At 38.4% G+C, this 21921-nt stretch overlaps 1 long non-coding RNA gene across 3 annotated transcripts in view; it reads right to left on the bottom strand.

Annotated features, from left to right (window-relative positions):
- Positions 1-312: 312 nt before the first annotated feature.
- Positions 313-21921, bottom strand: part of LOC119874300 — a 145868-nt gene continuing 124259 nt past the window's right edge. For all 3 annotated transcript variants that reach the window (XR_005367453.1, XR_005367455.1, XR_005367454.1), the window contains one exon: positions 313-866. This is a non-coding gene — a long non-coding RNA (uncharacterized LOC119874300). The remainder of the gene's footprint in view (positions 867-21921) is intronic.

The raw sequence follows: 21921 nt of genomic DNA, 5'->3' as shown, positions 1-21921 counted from the left end.
CTTAAAATTTATCTACTCTGCACCTTTTGCTGTTCATCTTTTGAGACCAGTCTCTCCTTAGAAAGCTCCTCCCACTCTCCTTGCCAACTAGAATCTTCATTTTTTTTTTTTAACTTTCTTCATAACAAAACCTATTAGGTGTAAAAATAATTTAATAAACAATGAAGGAAAAGTGATCATGACTTTCTACTGTCTAGTTGGTGTTTAATGATGGTAGGCAATAATAATAGTAAGGCAGTTCTTCTTCCCAAAATATTTTATTGACTTTTGAGCATCAGAAGTTCTAAAATTCTGTGTAGATGGGCTTAAAACCTTCACAGGGCACCTGGGTGGCTCAGTGGGTTCGGCAGCTGACTCTTTATTTTAGCTGAGGTCGTGATCTCTGGGTCCTGAGATGGAGCCCCATGGCAGGCTCACACTCAGCACAGAGTCTGCTTTGGTTTCTCTCTTCCTCTCCCACCCTTCAAAAAATAAATGAAATCTTAAAAAAAAAAATTTACATTGGTCCTTGCATAACTGAAAAAATAACTTTACTGTTATGTAGTACAGTTTGCAAAGCTAATCTCACTTGCCTGTGCTCAAGTCTGTTGTAATGAGAGACAGAGATGGGAAAAAGACATGGATAGTATTGCAGAAGATTAAAACAAAGGCTAATGTACCTTTTGAATGGGAGTGGGGAAGTAGAGGCAATTTCTGGGGCAGGGGGTGGAAAGAGTGAGGAAAGACATTCTACACAATGGAATTTCAACACCACAGCATTCCATGAAACCCAAGAGCCAGCTCAGCAGGGAACATCTGCCAGTTGCTTCCAAATGAAGGAGAATCATTCTTCCAATGAGAAAACAGTGATGAAGGATCATCTTGGCCTGGGAATAAAATTGAATTTTTACAGTGCCAACATTATGCTTATTTTTAAAACATCCCCTCAACATTTGTATGTGCGGCGAGAAAATGAGGAGCAGGAAGGCAGTTCCTCGGAATTAAAAGCATATTGTAAAAATAGTTCCATTAAGCAACTAACTTAAAATACAGAAGTTTTATTAGGTTGAGCCATATAATACTGCCATTTTTGTAAACCAAAAAAAAAAAAAAAGGTCAAATAGAGGCAATATCACGTGGTTCAACCTAAAAGAATGTCATACTAATCAATATACAGCTATAAATCATATTACCTAATATTTGAAGTTGTGCTTGTTATAAAGTGACTTTCTAATGGTCATACAACTGGCAAATGGAAAGTTTTCTGACTAGTAAACTCTCCTTTTAATAAACCATAAGCGCTTTCCCTACAGTGTTTATTCATTCAGCAAATAGACAATATTTGAACATTTACCGTGTGCCATGCCTGGTGCTGAAGCGCATTGTTTCATATTGAAGAATCACTTGCTATTTTTTTATCCAATTGTTGGCCCCAAAGAACAATCAATTGGAAAGACCTGAGTTTGTCCAGTGGGAGTCAGATCAAACTTGTAGGGGGGACAAATGCTGATAAGAAATGACAAAGAGGTCGTGCAGACCTCATAATGAGATTTGTCCATTTTTTTCAAGAAAACACGTGATTTTCAGGGTGCCTGGGTGGCTCAGTCATTAAGGGTCTGCCTTCAGCTCAGGTCATGATCCCAGGGTCCTGGGATTGAACCCCGCGTCAGGCTCCCTGCTTAGCTGGGAGCCTGCTTCTCCCTCTCCCTGTGCCCCTCCCACTGCTCATGCTCTCTCTCACTCTCACTCTCTTTCAAATAAATAAAATCTAAAACAAACCAACAAAACAAAATAAAAAAACTCAAAACACTTGTGCATTTTAGATGTCATAAGGAGCAGAGAAAGGCAGGCCAGTCTGGGCAGGCACAGCTTTCAAGAAGACCATCCAGTCCTGCCTTATAGTCACAGCATACCCTGCCTGAAGAAAACCTGTCATGGGATGGGCCAGTAAAGCTGGAGATGGAAACAATCCTCTCTAGGGTAGTGGGATGTAGGCTTTGGACCAGCAGCATCAGCATCACCTTGGTATTCTTTTAGAAATGCACATCCTCAGGCCCAACCCCAAACCTGCTGAATCAGAAACTCTTGGGGTGCGGCCCAGCAGTCTGAGTTTTCCAAGCCCCTCAAGAGATTTGCTGGCACAACAGGTTGAGGAGCACTATTTTAGGGAAAAGGAGAAATCCTGCTGGGAATTAAGAAGGTTAGAGGAGTACTGGAACGCAAAGTGGGTTGGGGGGGAAGGATGCTCCAGTCAGAGATACAAATCTTATTAAATTCCCCATTTGTTATATGAATATATGAGCTTTTATTGGGCACCGGCTGAAATAGAAATGCAAATAATAGAAAAATAGAAATACAAATAACAGAACTATAGAAATACAAATAAGAAGGGAAAAATAGAAATACAAAGCACAACTAACACTTCTGAGCACTTGCTTTGTCCCCAGGGAATGGCTAAGTACTTCACACAGGTTCATTTACTCCACAAGACAACCTAATAGAGCAGCTGCTTAACAGATAAAGAAACTGGGGAGAACTAAAATAACTGAGAAGTTAAATAACTTCCCATTGTCCATGCATCGAACAGGTCATGGAACTAAATCAAAGTGAGGCAGCCTGATTCCTCTTCGCCATCTCCCTGTAGTTCACAAGACACCCCAATGCCTCAAGAGCTCTCATTCCCAGTATGAAAACATGCCCATTCCCCATACATTGTTCAATGAAAAGACCGTAGCTCCCACAACAAGGTGAGAGAAAAGAAGGATGTACACCCTCTTTGCTGAGCTCCCACACAAACCAAGTACTTTTACAGTTCAATTTAGGGAACAGCATCCATCAGAGAACAAAGGATGTAGCTCCACCTAGTGGGTAAATGTCTCCATTTATTTAGAAAGGCCTTTCAGTCGTGCAAAGAGCACCGTAATGAAAATAGAAGCTACTCCCGACAAATCACTACAAAGCTAGCCAACCCAGCTAGGAGCGGAGAGTTGGTTCAAGAAGCGAGCTCAGCTGTATTCCTCTTGGGTCATGACCCTGCTCTGTGAGCTGCCTGTGCAACAGCCCAGTTTGGAGGAACACAAGAAAGGACACGCCCAGCTAGGAATCCTGTTATCCCCCCAAACTCTCTGTAAATGCGGAGAATGCCATCCGACTTTTTCTGTGGGTCTCACTGTAAGGATAGTAAAGAAGGATTATGCGTGTAAATAGAAAATGCTAATTCTGCCGAGCTACAACAAACCCCAGTTAGGCTTCATTGAAGAAGACACCTTTCATCCTCTGCACACTCTGCTAAGAAAAGTATAAGATGCAGATAAAGACATGCAACGCAGGACAGTGAAGCAATTTGCCTTAGTGCGTTTTGTGACAGGAAAATTAAAGTGGCAGATTTTACCAGGTTTAATCTGACTACAGATCCAGAGCTTACCAGGAAAGGGAGCCATTGCTTCTGGCGTATGCTCCAGAAGTTGTTCAGATTCTGCAGGTAAAACTGCAAATTCCTGTTATCCCATGATCTGCCCCCAATAGATAAAATTCCAATCCGCTTTTCCAAGCCACCCACAGCAGCAGCGCTTTCCAAAGTAAAGAAACTATTTGCTGTATGGTAATGGGGTTCTATGTTTCTTCAAGCTTAGGAGAGGCCCTGGATTTAAGAACACAAGGCCATTCGACTGAATCCAGAACTGGCCATTGAGGTGAAGAAGCTCCAAAGGAAGGAGCTGCTCCACTCTGTTTGCTCAGGTATTTGGCCACAGATCATTTCATTCTTTTTTTTGCCAGAGTACCTAGTAGCACTGGCAATCGGTGGAACACACAACAGGAAACCTTAACCTGGAGCAAGTGCTGTGCTTCTCACAACCCTTCTCTCTTAATTCACGTCCTAAACTAATGAACCCAAAGCAGGCTGTTTGGGTCAGTGTGGCAACTTCAGTAACCAGTATTTAAGATATCCAAAATAACATGTCTCTGAGGAGAGCTAAATATCCATTGTAATTTTCTAGTATAATTGGAGACAGTTCCTTCTTATTGGCCAGCTTCACCAGTCCAGGGAAATGAGGTCTCTGTTAGGCCTTTATAGACAAAAAAAGAACCATCATTTTCCGTCTCCTCCTTGGCACACATGTCTGGGTGTAGTGCCCTCAGGCCCCTCCCTAGTTCTAGAGGTCCCCTTCCCATCTCTCTGAGGTCTGATACTTCCCTTCAGCAATCAAGGATACATTTGGTGGCCAGGCGGACAGAGGCTCTGGGAGTTCAAGGAGACCTAAGACTTGGTCTCTGCTCCCGAGGAGCCTAAATTTTTACCTCTGGGATTGTTCTTACCTGCTCAGCTGCTGGCTTGTCTGGCTCTGAGGACTGCGGATCGTTAGTGGGGTTCCTCTGCCTCTTCTCCCGCCCCTCTTACCCCCTCCACCACTGCAAGGGGCCCTACGGCAGCTCCGCCCTGGATTTTCCCATGGTTTCCCAGCACACTCCCAACTATCACCTCTGCCCTTGCTTTCATGCTGAGCTGAGCCAGGGCCACTGTGGGAGCTTCGCTGGTGATTTTTCTTGTTTGCTGTTGCATCCTCATGGCATTAGCTGCTCTTTCCTTGGTAATGGGAAAGACTGCTACTTTTGTACTATTTTGCAGAAACAGGCGCCAGATGGGGGGCAGGGAGAGACAGGGGTAGAGACACCAGTCACTGGCAAGTGTTGGTTTTCTCTTCAGTTTTGGAAAGTCAGGAAACCAAGGAGCTGTCGCCCAGTCCCCCTGTTCCACAAGGGGCCCCTGCCCAGACTCGGAGAGCAGCTGCAGTGCCATCCTGACCGCAGCCCGAGGAGGCAGTGTCCTCACAGCCCTGCCACCCCACCACAGCACCTAGCTCCTACTCCGGACACCCTTTTCAATCACAGAGTTCATGCTTATCCTTGCACTTGCAGCTCTCCTCCCCACCTAGACAGGATTTTCTTTATCACACTAATTTGACAAAGATGTGCCTCTTTCAAGGTCAAACCTGGGAAGGAGAGAAGGAAGAAAATTTCATTTTTCCTTTCCTCCCTTCTGAGCTACACAGTGTGTTTCCCCTGGACTCAGAAGACAGGTTGTTAATGTAATTGCGGGCTTGCCCAGGAACCAAATGGCCATTTATTTATTAATTAAAGATGTATTTAGGGGATCCCTGGGTGGCGCAGCGGTTTGGCGCCTGCCTTTGGCCCAGGCCGTGATCCTGGAGACCCGGGATCGAATCCCACATCAGGCTCCCAGTGCATGGAGCCTGCTTCTCCCTCTGCCTGTGTCTCTGCCTCTTTCTCTCTCTCTCTGTGACTATCATAAATAAATAAAAAATTAAAAAAAAACCATATTTAAAGATGTATTTATTTGACAGAGAGAATCTCAAGCAGACTTCCTGCTTACTATGGAGCCTGACATGGGGCTCAGTCCCATGACCCTAAGATCATGATATGAGCCGAAATCAAGAGTCAGCCAGCCATTTCCAGAACTGCCATTTATAACCCACTCCTAGGAGAAATGGCAATGCCTAGAACACGGATTCAGGCACCCGGAGAAAGTACACCTATTAGTGATTAAAGGGATAACCGCAAGGGTCACGCTGCCTTCTGATGTATAAACTTTCAAAATCAAAGTGTATGAGTTGGGGACTTCTTTTATTTAGGCACTGATTGAATGATTCTCTACACCCAGTGAAAATAAAAGATTAAAGACAGCCTGAAAGGAAACTTTGTTATAGAGGACTTCAAATGTGAGATGGGAGAAGGAGAGGCAAACTGCAGTTCCCAGGCCATAGGCAGCAGAGAGCCCCATACCGGAGGTACAGAAGTTGACCTCTGACATCCCAGGTAACTACAATCTTGCCCTGTACAAGATTTGGTCCTTCCTCTGTACATCAGGATAATAGCAATTGCCAGCTTCATACCTTGCTTTGAAAGGTTGCTGACTGCCTTAGATCATCGGGGGGAAAAGCTCTAGTCTAAATTCCAAAAGAAAATTAGATACTTAAACCTTAATCTTTTTCTCTCCTACCGTAGTATGTATTATGTGGACACAGACAAAATATCTTTCAATGAATTTCAAAGTTCGTTGTCCTTTGGAATAAACATCAAATTCTTTAACATGGTCTTCAGGGCCCTATAGGACCCTATACATATTACTGGCTTCCCAATCCTTGTGTTACATCCTCTTTCAGACCCTCCCAGGCACCGTGTTACTTCCTGCCCCAGGGTCTTTGCACAGCCGTTCCCTCTGCCTAAAATTCACTTACTCCTCTACAACTGTCCACAGCAGTCTTTCACCCAATGAAGGGTTACTCACTCATCAGTGCCCAGCTCAAATGTCACCTCCTCAAGGACTCCTTCTCCAACCCCTGACATTGATTGAACCCCACTTCCTGCCACCATATACTTTCATAGCCCCCCTTGCCTCCTAGTGCTTTTCATAAGGAAAAGTAAGTAATTAATTAGATAATGGACTGATTTGTGCCTGCCTCTCCCCTCCATGCCAGCAGAAACAATTGCAAATAAAGACAGCCAAATTCTGAAATGAAAGAAGAAAGGAACATCGGAGCCCTAAAACAAATGTGAAAGAAACCTCCCTCAGGCCACACCTTCTACAGAGAGATGATACTTCATAGGATCAAGAACACAAATTCTGGAGTCGGACTGCCTGGACCGTCATCTCAGCTCTGCCACGTAACAATTGTGTGATTTGGAGAAATTCGCACAGCCTGTCTTTTTTCAGAATCCTTCTTTGTAAAAATGAACTATCTGCACCATGTAAGCTCTAAGCTCTGCTATTTGTTTTTGGTTTGTGTTTTGTTTTGTTTTGTGTTTGAACTTTCAGCCAGATGGTAGGCTACCTGAAGACATGACGTGCTTGGGATAAGCTTGTATGTCTTGCCGGGCCTCACAGAGTTCTCTGTCCATGGTTTAGAGTTGTGGAGCTTATTTCAGTCCTTTGAAATGTCAGTATGAATTCAATGCTCTGTATGAAGCTGATGTCTATGGGGATCTTTGTAACTGTTTTGGGGACGCCTGGGTGGCTCAGTGGTTGTGTTGCTTGCCGCCTTTGGTGCAGATTGTGATCCCGGGATCGGCATCGAGTCTCACATCAGGCTCCTGCAAAGAGCCCACTTCTCCCTCTGCCTATGTCTCTGCCTCTCTCTCTCTCTCTTATGAATAAATAAATCTTTTTTGAAAAAATAAACCGTTTTGGCATATAACTATTACTTTTATTTTCAAAGCAGTGACTACAATATGATCTTGATACTATGGAGATAACAGATTTATTTTTGCAGAAATTATTTTTGCATCTATTATCTTTGCCTTCCCTAATCTTCCTTTTCTCTTCAAACTCAAAAATGGGAATATAGATCATCATTCTGAATAGGATACTTTCCAAAATGTTCCTGTGGTATGATATAGATACAGATATATATCTGTGTGTGCATACACACACACACGTATACCTATATTTGAAAACGTACATACACACACACACACACACACGTGTGCATAATCTCAACTTATTTTGCCCTGACAACTTTATTTACCAGAAAGCACTATCAATCTGTTGAGAGCACCACTCGACATAATTACAATCAGAAGGATCCAAATTCTGACACTGCAATCACTCAAACTTTGGATTTCTTCCTAAGTCCTAATATTCAAGTGTCTTCATGACCAGCCACATCTACCCAAAATACACAACGTGAAGTGAAAGAAGACAGACCGTGTGAGTGCAGCTCAGATCATTATATTTCATAATTGGCTGTTCCCTGCACAATCCAGTATAGGAGGGCAGCTCGGCAATGCTGAATGTCGTTCCCACCACATATTACTGGTCTTTCCTACTCTTAAAAGCATATAGATATGCATAAATATTTAGAATGAAATGCAATAGCCTGCATAATTAGATCAGTGGAAAAGCAGGGAAACAGAATTGAGGTTGTTGCTCAGTACCAGGCCCAGCTGTTTCAAATTGGTGGCCATAGGACCAGTTAGGGAATGACACCATCTGATCTTCCCCATGGCTGCAAGGGGTAAATTGACCACATGACAATCCAGGATAACCTAGGGTCTCAAACATCCTCGGTCCATAAATTCTACTAGCCTGCTTGCCTCCACACTCGATGCACATCTCTCTAGCTGCTTGTGGTAGTTCAAATATAAAGGCAGGAACAAAGACTGGGTAGAGATTTGCTAATGACAATTTACTTAAGTCCAGGTTTGGCACCTGACTTCATTTGTCCCCTTCAATGAATGATTCCACCTGATATTTCTGCAACATAACATTTGTTTTTATTTGTTTCAATTTAACTACCAGAGATTTTAAATGATTTTGCTTACATTTTATCCCCCAGTTCATGAGATAATTTATTACCTGATATCTACAAAGTGACTCTACTTACTATTATTATAACCATGTCATTCTTCCAAAGCTTCACCCTGGAATATTATGACAAAATACCAAGAACATAATTTTAACACACATAAAAATTATTACCATGCAGCTGTGCAAGTATTTCTTTCCTGTCCTGAGGTCCACAATCAATTCTATTTGTGCATGCTACGCAAAGAGAGTAATAATTTAACACTCCTTGATTTTTTTTTTCTTTTTCCTGAAATCTATTCAGGAGGTAGTAAAAGGCCGCAAAAAACTAAGCTTTGTGCCAAATATCTGCAACAGTCTTTCTGCAAAAACTCAAATGAAATAATTAAGAAGCTGCTTAAGCAACCATTTGCTACAAACCAGATTGAGGGATTTGAAATATGTACAAATATTTTTAAATAACCCCCTAAAGGGGAAATTCGTACTAATAAGTGAGGACTACAGCAGCTCCGGCTGCCGCTCTGCATCCTGGGAGTACATATGAGTAAATACAAACACATTCCAACATTTTTCTTCTTCCCTAAGGTATCTGAAAGAAAAACTCTGATGTTAACTGCTACAGATCTGGGGCAGAGCCTTTTCTAATAAGATTTCATAATCTTCACAGCACAATACTCTCTATGTTAGAGCAATCCCACGACTCCTAATTCCCCAGCAGTTAGTGTGCTAGGGTGAACTTCTGAGTCTCAGATAACATTACGGCTGTGGTTTATGCCCTGATTGATAACATAGTCAATGGAGGCAACCTGTCCCAGAGAAAGGATCCAAAAAGCTTTGCATAGTGTTTACGATACAGATAACCTCCTGGCTGACATCTGTGGAGGAAAACCTTTGATGGATGAAAGAGGCTATAAGATCCTGTGCACCCAGATAGCTCTGGTGAATTTCTCGTATATCACTCTTTAGACAATTATAGCACTTTCGTCATTTTATTTGGTCACAAAGGCTTAACTGATTTTTGTAGCAATATGTTTTGCAGAGAGTATTTGATAAATATAATGAAATCATTTTATGCTAGATCCCAGGGGACAGGTCAGGGAAACGCTGTTAAAAAACAGTGTTTCTTTGTTATACATCATATTAGGCCCTGTACTGTTCCTGGAGCCTGAGCCTAACTGGAATGTTTAAGAGCTTCCGACCCCAGCAGCAGCATCAGCATCAGCAGGGAATCTGTTAGAAATGCAGACTCTCGGGTCCTACCCAGATTTACTGGAGCAGAAGCTGAATGGTAACCAGATCCCCGGATGTTCCTATAAGTACTAAACTTGAGAAGCACTCCTCTATTGCATCTTAGAGCAAGTTGCAAGCACTCACTGAAGTCAGTGAGCAACAGGAGAGAAAGGGATGGGGCCACCCAGTAACCAGTTTCTTTTACCTCTCTTCCCTCTAGCATCCTTTCCATGCTAGTTTGACATTGGCTAGCAGTCTAAGACCTAGATTTGAAATGGTTCGACTGGGTCACAAATTATTTGCGAGCCAGTAAATACACAGTGAGGTCATGAAAAAAAGGAAGAGAAGGCACTTTTAGAGAAACCGGTCAAAGAATACTAGGCTGAAAATCCTTAAATTCACTTACAGCTGTTTAGTGAGGGTGGTGTGGGCAGAGCAGAACTCCACATACTCCAAAGTCTGCCAGCCTTTCAAATATACCTCTAATACTCAAACTTTAATCTACCATGATTCAATCCACTCTTAAAAGGCTTCTCCAGCCTCTTAGAGAATATCCCGACTAAAAGAATGAGTTTTTACATACAAAAGGCTAGTGTGATATATTTAAAGCAAAGAGAAACCAAAAAAAGAATAAAATATTATTTAGATTCTGAATTCGGATGCATTTATAAGTTATAGAGAATGCAAGATCCATTAGCATGTGTGTCCTCTTTGGAGATTAATTATGACTTTGAAGGCCGCTTAACTGACTGAATGTGGAGTTTTTGAGCTGTCAAAGGAACTTCTTTAGACAATTTTAAAAGATCAATAACCAGTATAAATAGCATGCTGCCTATCAGCCTCCCCTAAAAACCAAGCGGAGTGTCACGTGCACAACGCTAGAGATCAAATTGGTCAGCCCCATGCAGGGAGTTGTTTCTGGAAAGCCCACTCACACAAAAGATAGAACCCTTTGCTGAAGAAGGAATCTTTAATCTCTAAGTAGCAGGCTTCTGGAATAGAAACTACTGAATTGTTCTATCGTTGGTAAAGGGACTATTCAACTTGACTGTTCCCTTACAATAGCAAGAAAGCCCAAAACTTACCAGGTCACGTTTTGTAGGAAATGAAAAATAACAGAATTTTATTTTATTTTACTTTATTTTATTATTTTTTATTTGATTTGATTGTTGAAGTCCTTGGGTCAATCAAGAACAGCTCAAGGGTCCTATCACTATTATGCATTCTATCAGGCCAGCTGGCGGCCAAGCTGGATACAAGCACAGTGCTTCCGTAAATGGATAGAAACGTCTAACATGAATGATAGGGCTCAAATCTTTTCAAAGCTATTATATTAACATGCAAAAGATCATTCAGCCAAGCTGTCATAGGACCACAACCAAAGATTTAAAAAAAAAATGTTGTTTATTGTGTTTTTTTCCTTTCCCTCTAGCATTATCGCACTTGATGAAATTGAATAACATCTAAGATATATCTTTATAGTGTTTACACTTTACAAAAGCACAGTCACCTACTATTTTAGTTAATGCTCAGAGTATCTCTGTGGTAAATGTATTAATATCCCTGTGTTATAGATGAAGAAACTCAATTCCCAGAGCTCTGCCCAACATCTCAGGGGTAACAAGTGAAAGAGATACTGTGTTTCCTTCATAGAGGGAGGTCAATGCTATACTTAATTAAGAAGGAGATATGTTAACGGTATCTCCCTAATCCCACCGGAGGAAATTCAAATTTTGCAGGAAAATGTACAGAGGTGAATAGTAAATAAAGAATTCAAGAATTCATGCAGTGTCATTTTCCAGAGTATTATGGCTGTGAAGAGTTTTATTCTCTAATCTTAAAATGCAACGTCTCTCTCTCTCAAGTCATATTCATCACTCAGAATCCAATGTAAGTCCCTCCTCCTCCTTAAGCCTTGTCTGCACACCAGTCAGAAGTGAATATTCTTTCCCTCAAATTTAGATGGCAGGAATATTGGCCATACATGATCATGATATCATGCCTTGTGTGATTATTAGTCATGTCAGCCATGGGGCTTGCCTGCCTATTTTGGTTGGTCTTTTTTTTAAATATTTTATTTATTTATTCATGAAAAACACAGAGAGAGTTACCTGCCTATTTTGAGTGTAACCTTTCAAGTGCAGGAGCTATATCCTATGGGTGGAACAATGTATCCTCTTCATGGACTCTGAAGTCAACCATATTCTAGATTCAAATCCTAGTATCTCCCCTTCACAGCCATGGAAACTTCCTTGCACTTCTCTGACACTGCTTAATATCAAAATGTCTATAATTTTCATTAAAGACCTCAGGTTATCAGAATGCCAAATAGTTTAAGTTCTAATTCAAAGCAGGGGCAGCTAACTTGCTGTCAAAAATGTATGGTGCAAGTGTGGTCCATTTCCATTCTAACCCAAAGGGCCACGCTCTAGAAGTAGCCCCTGCAGGTCCTTCTCTTTTTGATATCTTTATCCATGACAGATCTTTCACTGGTTTACATACTAATCCTGTGCCATTATCCACCAAAAGAACCTAAGTATTCAGCATATACACATAGACTTAGGTCAGTTTGTCATGTTTTCTTATCTTTAGACAATGATAAAAATATTTGTCTTTCAGAGACACTGTGTAGATACAACTGAGATAATAAGTTTAAACAATTAGCCACTCATTCCATAGAGTTTACTCTCTTTCTATGAGATGACTATGTTACACCTTCCCATCTGTTCCCCAATATCCAACATCTTTTTCTCTTCTTAATCTTAGCAGATGAACTTGCTTCCCTGTTCACTGAGAAAGTAGGAGTAGCATAAAACAACTTCTGCCCACAAAACCACTACGTCTACTGCTCTAGTTGCATCTGAACACCTAGCATCTGGCTACCATCTTGTTACTCTGGTGATAAGTCTATGCTCTCCACATGATCCCCAGATCCCAATCACCTCTCGCCTACACAAGCACATCACTGCAATCACCACCCTCTTCCTTAATCATCAGTTTCTTCCCTCCCTATCAATTACATAAATTTGCCAAAAATTTTCCATGTTGTAGCTTTGATTCCAGTGAATAATATCAATAAACCCTCATTGGATTCCACATCCAGCTCCATTTTTCTGCTCTCATTTACAAGAAAAATACTCAAAAGAATTATCTATACTCCTGCCTCTAATGCTTTGCCTCCTCATCTTGAGGCCATTTGCTCAGTCTTTTTTACCCCAGCACTCTGAAAGATAGCTCTCTCCAAACTCTTCTGTGGTCCTCAATGCTAAATAGTTAATTCTCATTCTAATTCTCAGCTTTTAGAATTATCAAGAACACTTGATATAGTTGATCACTTGTCATTTCTTTTTTTTTTCTCCCAGCTTCACTGAGGTATAATTGGTAAATAAAAATTGTATATATTGAAGGTATACAATGTGATGTTTTGATGTGCATATACTTTGTGAAATGATTACCAAAATCAAGCTATTCAATGTGCCTATCATTTCACATAGTTACCTTTTTTGATGAGAGCAATTAAGAGTTACTCTCCTGACTCCTAACTCTGGGAAACAAACAAGGGGTAGTAGAAGGGGAGGTGGGGGGGATGGGGTGACTGGGTGACGGGCACTGAAGGGGGCACTTGATGAGATGAGCACTGGGTGTTATACTATATGTTGGCAAATCAAACTCCAAAATACAAAAAAAAAAAAAAAAAAGATATACTCTCTAGGCGTATTTCTAGTACACAATTTCAGTATCAATAATACTCACCATACTGTACAGTAGATATCCAGACTTATTTATCCTACAGAGCTGAAACTTTATATCCTTTAACCAATATTTCCCCACTTCCCACATGCCCCCATTCCTGGTAAATACCATCTCACTTTCTCCTTCTAAGGGCTCAACTTTCACTTTTCCTTTCTTGAGATGCTTCATCCACTTGGCTTCAGGGTCACCACACATTTAAGACTGTCCTTTCTACCTGACTGGCCACTCCTTCTCCAGATCCTTGGCTGATTTTTTCCTCTTTCCTCTATGTTACATGTTAGGGCAGCAGGGTTCAGACCTCACAGCTCCCCTCTACCTTCACTCACTGTCCAGGTGATCTTATCATCATATCACCTCTCTTCAAGTAGACACTGATATGCTGATAAGCCCTCCTAATTTACATCTCCAGCTGGATCTACTGCCTTAAATCCAGGCTCATTTCTTCCATCTGCCTTGACATCTTCTTTTAGATGGCTAGAAAGTATCTCAAATTTAGCATGCATAAAAGTCAAACTTCTCATCATCTTTACTATCCTTATGTCAGTATACAGCAACTTTATTTTTCCAGCTGCCTGGGCCAAAAGACCTTGGAGTCATCCTTGACTTGACATTTCTCTTTCTCCCACACCCATGTCCAATTTATCAGCAAGTTCTGTTGGCTTTTACTTCAGAATCCTGCTTCTCCTGAGCTTGATCTTTCTCATCCTATCATCAATTCTATCTTAGGTTGTTGTAAAGCCTTCTGACTGGTTTCTCTGCTTCTCCCTGGCCTCCATAGAATCATTTCTCTACACAGGAAGCAAGATGATCCTATTAAAAGCTAAATCTGACCTTGTCAAAGCTCTGTTCAAACAGCCTAAAATCCTATCAGTGACCCATGAGGCCCTATAATCTGACCCCATAACCCCTTCACCCAGTTTCTCTAACCTCATGTCCCCTTATTCACCTCTCTCCAATTGCACTGGCCCTCCTGCCATTTTGGCAAGCCCAGAATATTCTTCCCTTGGCACTTTGTGCTCCCTCTTCTCTCTGCCTGAAAATGTCTTCTCTCAAATTTCTTCATGATTTTCTTTTTCACTTTATCAACAATAGCCATTTTATTTACCTCATAACCAGGGAGGTCTCTGCTAATTCTCCCATATGAAAAACACCCCTCCACATTCTGCATCACCCTTTCCTTGTTTCCCAAAAGACTTTATCTCATCTGACATAGGATATACTTAACACATTCATGGTTTCTGTATCTCCTCATTAAAATGTTTATTGAATGAATGAATGAATGAATGAATGAATGAATAGCAGGTATTCTGTAACTTTCATTCTTGCCATCATCACCCTTGTCCTTCAAAACCACACTCCAGGGCCTTGCCCAGGAGATGTACATGATGGTTCATTATTGATGGCATACACGTCATGAATGCATGGTGATAAACATAAATTTCTGCTTCCTTCTAATTGTTCCTAGATTTGTAATCCCATGGTTGATACAGAAGTCAGTGCAGAGTAAATTTCATAGCAATAAAAGACCCCCTCCCCACTTAACAGTTATAGAGGAGGAGGAGGATTATGAAGATTTTTTAAAGCAAAAAAAAGCACAATAGTACACATTGAACAGCACATGGAAATGTTTTTTTCTTCCTTTAGATAATCTATAGTAGTTACTCTGGCCTAAAAATACTGAAACTAACCATTTGGTCCTAATAAAATTTTCTAATATGATGGCATCTTTTTAATATGGTCCTTAACAAAAATTACAGTGCACATAAAAAATAATTAATATCTTCTCTGTTTTGCCTCCTGTTCGAATGCTTCCCGCCATACAAACCCAATGTGAGAGACAATGCAAACCTTTTACCATTAATTAATAATTATTTTATTCATGATTTACTGGACCACAACCCTTTTCTAGTTGTATTATGTCATCTCCACATTTGCTTGATTTTCATAAAGCCCTATTAATAAATTCTTCATGATCCCAAATAACCATAACGATTAAGCACATAATAATTGTAAATTGAAAATCTATGTATGGGATTAGCTCAATTACTCATTTTGTGAATAATTCAAGTCCCCAAAGGAACTTACATTCCATTGCTGTGTTATTTATTCTGGAATTGTAAATATAGTAACACTTCATTCATGTGAGTTCCACCAAACTGGAATTTGAAGAAATGCAGACAAGGTAAAAGCTGAAGGTTATTTTTTATTATGATGCTCTTCTTAACTGGTTGAATAATTTTGTAACCAAACATAAAAGAAACAAAAATACTTGAGAATAAACAATTTTGCAGAACTCCCAGAAATATTAGGAATAAGATTTTGTTTTGTTTTTAAGGCAAAAAGCACTTAAATGTCTATTCAGTTACTTTAGCATCATTTAATAAAGTATCCAAACTAATAGCAGGATCCTTTCAACTCTGAATGAATGGTAACCTCAACTCTTTGATTTTATTATTTTAGTCTATAAGTATTTGCACTAACCAGTAGGCACTAACACTGTAGCCTGTGCTACACTGTAGTTTAAAAGTTATTATCTGGGGGCCACTGGGTGGCTCAGTCATTTAAGCACTGACTGGATTTCAGCTCAGGTCATGATCTCAGGGTTGTGAAATTGAGCCTCCTTGGGCTCTGTGGTGGGCATGGAGCCTGCTCAAGATTCTCTCTCTCCCTCTTATTCTGCCCCCACCCCCACCCCCCAAATTCACCCCCCGGTTACTCTCTAGGGAAAAAAAAAAAAAAAGAGAAGTAATTAACTGAATTTCTATTAAAATAAATCCTATAATTCAACATGCTTGATATTTTAGACGAGCTCTTCCTCATCTAATCTGAGTAATGTTTTAGTACATAAGAATGCTGTATGTGCCCAAGAAACATTTTAAGGATTGCTAACATTTTTTTGAAAAATACATTCAGTTGCATTTACTCTTGATGAAATTTTGTTTTCAATTTAAAGCAAGAACATTTTAGTGAATTTGCTTTGGTGCATTGGAGACATCTATTTGTTTGCTTAGTTAACTTTGTTAATACAAAATTAATAATATTCTATATATTCTATTATATCGTAAATATTCTATATTTCCCTGCAAGAAACATTAGCATTACATGTAATGTTAATACTTAATGTGAGTTCAATGAGGACAGACTTTCAAAGCTGATAACCAACTTGGAAGACATTGCTTTAACCTTCCTGCATTAAAAAAAGATGCAAAATATTTCTCCTTATTGACACTGAATATTTATTAATTCACTATTTATTGGCTTGTTTGTTCTTTTCATTATTTGAAATGCCTCAAGGAGCCATCATATCCACAGATCAAATAATTTAGGCACAAATCGTATGAATTAAAACTATCTCAGCAGACACAATGTTGGTATGTAGGAAAAAATTATATTTTGCACCTGATGGTCAACAAACTAGCAGTTTGCTTTTCCAGAAGGGAAGGGAATTTCAGTGACAAGGGTCTTCTGAAACCTTCTGCGTCTGCTTCCCTGAGATTCAAAAATGGCTTTGTATGTTCTCTCAGAGCCTCAAGGCTTGAAAGTCATCCAAAAGCCAGGGACCAATCTAAAGTAGATTGGCTTATACCCAAATTTAATGAAACTTCCTTGGAGGAAACTGATTTCCCTCATTATCCTTTATGTAGATAATATGTGGAATTAATTCTCCTTCACTAAGTTATCATTACATCAAGCAGACAAACAGATATAATGTTATTAAAAGTAATGGAACGAGTTCATTCACTGTTAACTTTAATGGTTTGTATCCTCTCAGGTGTCCCAGAGAAATGCCTCTGTCTCACCACTTTAGCAGATTTAAGGTCAGGGCTAAGGTTACCAAATTTCATGCTCACTAGAGAAGGCTCTGCTCTCTCTCAGGCCTTACTCCCTTGGAACTCTGAATGAAGCCAGGAGGAGCAGACATAACTATTCTAAAGACTTCTTTCCAACTGTGATGGTAACAGATACAGGTATGTGTTTCTACATACTTATTTTGCAAAGTAATTGCAAAAGATTTTATTCTTACAAAGAAATAATACAGAGACATAGGTGAGATATTTAACTTTAACATTTAATATAAATTTTTCCTTTTGGGCCTTGGAAATGGTATTTCTTTTTAAATATTCAGCAATCATACTTGCATACTTATTAATATTCAGAGTGAGTAAAGGCTGGACACCTTTACATTTTAAGCATCAATCTTGTTGTTCATTTTGCTGAAGTAAAACCTAATCAACCTTTCTTTGCTGCAAAAAAGCTTTTACTAAGTATCTCTTGCTGTATTAAAAAAAAGAATTATAGAACTATAAGTGCAATGCAAGATATACACTTGCACACTGATATATATTCATACATACACACTTGCATATATTATATAAAATACATACATTGTATGTATATGTATGTATATACAATATGTAACAGGCCATCACAGAAGCATGTAGAATATGTTACAGACCACCACAGAAACATGCACTTACCTCTATTTCAGTTTTATTCATTCAACAAGCATTTATAGAACCCCTATTATGCATTAGGCACTATATTAGCAAACAATAAGGATGTTGTGTCCTTACGAAGTTAATGATTGAAGAGAGAAGGCAAATTTATTTTATTTTTTTTAAGATTTTATTTATTTATTCATGATAGACACACAGAGAGGGAGAAAGGCAGAGACACAGGCAGAGGGAGAAGCAGGCTCCATGCAGGGAGCCGGACATGGGATTGGATCCCAGGTCTCCAGAATCACGCCCTGGGCCAAAGGTGGCGCTAAACCCCTGAGCCACCCAGGTTGTCTGAGAAGGCAAATTTAAATATCTATAATTTAGTTACATAACTGCTCTACAAAAAATAAATTGTTGGCCTCAAAAAAAAAAATTAGGGAGAAAAACAAGATTTTTCAACAAAATGTAGTAACAGGGACCAAATGTATCCTTCTGTTTGAAAGAACTAAATACCACACAAAATATGTAAAACTATGGTTGTCAATTCACTGGAAGTGAAGGGAAGAGATCTCCAAGAAACATGAAATGAGGGGAGCCCTATCACTGCCCCAACTTACTTTCTGAAGAAAATTTCTAGGACATGAGGAAATCCTGGCTGAGCCCAATGAACATCCTGAATTGAGAAGACAGAGTTAGTTCAGGGAAGTCAAGATACCTGGTGTTTATGGGGCAGAATACTGAAGGAGAGAGATTCACAGAAAGAGAACTCCAAAGATCTGCAGATGGTCCCTCCTGAGTATTCAGTTAAGTAGCAAGCAGTGCATTCATGGGAGGAAACTACCTGAGGCCAGGGAAAGAACTATCCAAAAGGATTAAAGGTGACAGTACCTAGGGACCACACAGAGTCAGGACTAATGCCTACCCCCAATAACCAAAATGGAAAATCTCATGAGCTAAGTAAAGAGTGGGAACAAATAAATACTGCTCTAGTCCTACATAACAAAGCTTAAAGGACAACTCAAAGGATTAAACCATCACTAAGTACTTCAACCACATTCAAGTATAAAGCTCAAGAACATTTTTTAGAAATGCATCACCCAGCAATCACAATGCCTGGCATCCATAAAAAAATTAGCAACTATGCAGAGAAGGAAAATACAACCTATATTGAGAAGAAAAAATGTCAACCAATCAAAACTAACCCAGATATGACATAGATGACATTTAAAAAGTTATTATAACTGAATTCTGTGTATTCAAGAGGCTAGAGGAATGATTGAACATTTAAATGGGAGATATAAAAAAGACCTAATTTGAATTTCTAGAAGTGAAAATTACAATGTCTGCTTTGTAGAATACACAGGCTGGAAATACAAGAGATGACATTTTCTCAGTAGAAAAGATAGTAAACTTGAAGACATAGTAATCAAAACTACAGTCAAACACACAGAGAAAAAAGACTAACAAAAAAAAAAAAAAAAGGACAGAAACTCAGGGAAATATAAGACAATTATAAATGACCAAGTACATTAGCAATTGGAGTTCCTGAAGAAAAGTGACAGAAAAAATATTTTTTAAAAATATGTTAGCTGAAAATTTTCCAAATTTCATGAAAACTATGAACACACATATCAAAGAAGCTTAACAAAATCTAAGCACAAAATATATATAAAGAAAACTCTACTTGATACATGTAAGCCAACTACTTAAAATCAATAAGGAAATATTAAAGCTGCTAGAGAAAAACATTATATGCAGAAGCACAAATATATGAATGACAGCAGATTTGTTGAAAGCAATGAAAGCAAGAAGACAATAGAGAAACATCTCAAGTATTTTCAAAAAGTGAACCTAAAATTTTCTATTTACAAACTATTTTTCAAAAGCAAAAATAAATTAAGGATCTTTTTGAAAATTAAGACTTTATTTTTTAGAGGAGTTTTATATTTATAGTATCAAATTTTGTGCTAAAATAGTGCTTAGAAGGGAATTTGTAGAACTTAATTCTACTTTAAGTTTCTATATTCAGAAATCAGAAAACAAATAAGGGAAATTACATTCTAAGTAAAGAGAATAAAAGAAATAATAAAAGACCAGAAATCAATGAAATGGAAAACAGAAAACTAACAGAAAAAAATGAATAAAACAAAAGCTTGCTTTTTTTAGATCAATAAAATTTATAAACTTCTAGGAATAATAATAATAATAATTCTTTTTATCAAAGAAGAGGACAAAATTTACCAATATCAAAAATGAGAAAAGTACAATCAATACTGATTCTACACTTATTGAAAATATAGTAAAAGAATGTTATAAACAACCTTATGATGATAAATTTGACCTATTAGATAAAATGAATGTATTCCTTGAAAAATACAACTACCAAAGTTCACTCAAGAATAAATAGATAAGGTAAATAGCCCAACATCTATTAGAGAAATTGGAATTGTCATTAAAAATATTCCCTCAGAGAAAACTCCAGGTACACATGGCATCACTGGTGAATTATGCCAAACACTTAAGAAAAAAATACCAATTATACAGACTCTTAAAAAAACTGAAGAGGAAGAACTATTCCAACTCACTCTATCTGACATTAATCTGAAACCAAAACCAGACAAAGATATTACAAGAGAAAGAAAACTGCATATTTCTATACATAGATGAAAAAATTCTTTATAAAATTTAAGCAAATCAATCCAAGAACATATAAAGAAAACAATATAAAATGGTCATGTGGGCTTATCCCAGTAATGCAAATTTAGTTTTCCATTTGAAAATTGATAAATGTCATTCACCGTGTTGACAAACTAAAAAGGAGAAAAAATATAATCATCTCTATAGATTGCAAAAAGGCTCTGACAATATCCAAAATCCAACAGCTATTCCTGATCTTAAATAAAATGAAATCTCTTATGAAATTGAGAAAATAAATTTCCTCAGCCCAATAAAAAGTATCTGTGAAAAACCTACAGCTAATTGGATTCTTAATTGTGAATGCTTTCCCTTTAAGATCAGGAATAAGACAATAATGTCTTTCATCACCATTTCTATTCAACATTGTAAGGAAGATCAAATCACTAGGCAAGAAAAAGAAAATATAAGCTTTCCACATTGGAAAGAAAGAATAAAACTGCCTTTATTCACAGATGACATGACATTTACCAGGAAAATCTTATGGAATCTACAAAAAAAAAGCGACAGAACTAAAAAGTGACTTTAACAGGTTGCAGACTATGAGGCCAACATACAAAAATCAATGTCTTTCTATATACTGCTAACAACAAATGGGAGATATTAAAAAGACAACACCATTTATAATAGAAAAAAAATTGAAACGCTGACAGACAGACCTGACAAAGGATATGCAGCATGTGTACACTGAAAACTAAAATGTTGCTGAGATAAATTAAAGACTTAATTAAATGAAGCAATACACCATATCCATAACAGACAAAAGGATCTAAAGTTCATATAGAAATGTGAAGGAACTAGAATAGCCAAACCAATGTGGAAAAGAAGAACATAGCTGGAGGACTGCACTACCTGACTTTAAGACATTACAAAGCTAGAGCAATCAAGATAGCACAGTACTGGCATTGAGATAGACAAATAGGTCAATGGAACAGAAATAGAGAGTACAGAAATAGATCTACACATACACCGTCAATTGATTTTCATTAAAGGGGCAAAGACAATTCAGGGGAGAAGGACGAACTATTCAACAAATGATGCCAGAACAATCAGATATCCATATATAAAAGGTGAACTTTGATCCATACTCTATATTACAGACCTTAGTTTAAAATTTAAAACACACGTACACACACACACACACAAATTTACAACACAACTTCTTAAAGAATGCATAGAAGAAAATTTTGTGACCTTGAGTTAGATTTTTTTAGATAAAATACAAAAAACAAAAACCTTCCATTAGAAAAGAAAAGTGATAAATTGCACTTTATTTAAATAAAAAACTTTTGCTTTTCAAAATAATGATAAGGGAATGAAACTACAAGCCACAGCAGACTGGAAATAATATTTACAAATCTTAAATCTGACAAAAGACTTATATCCAGAATACACAAGCCCTCAAAATTCAATAACAACAAAAATAGCCCATTAAAAAAATCTGCAAAATATTTTAAAAAATACCTCACCAAAGAAGATATATGGATGACAAGCACATAA

This window comes from Canis lupus, chromosome 12, assembly GCF_011100685.1.
Source record: "Canis lupus familiaris isolate Mischka breed German Shepherd chromosome 12, alternate assembly UU_Cfam_GSD_1.0, whole genome shotgun sequence".
Lineage (NCBI taxonomy): Eukaryota > Metazoa > Chordata > Mammalia > Carnivora > Canidae > Canis > Canis lupus.
The sequence above is the reverse complement of the archived record's forward strand: the minus strand, read 5'-3'. Positions and strand labels throughout refer to the sequence as shown.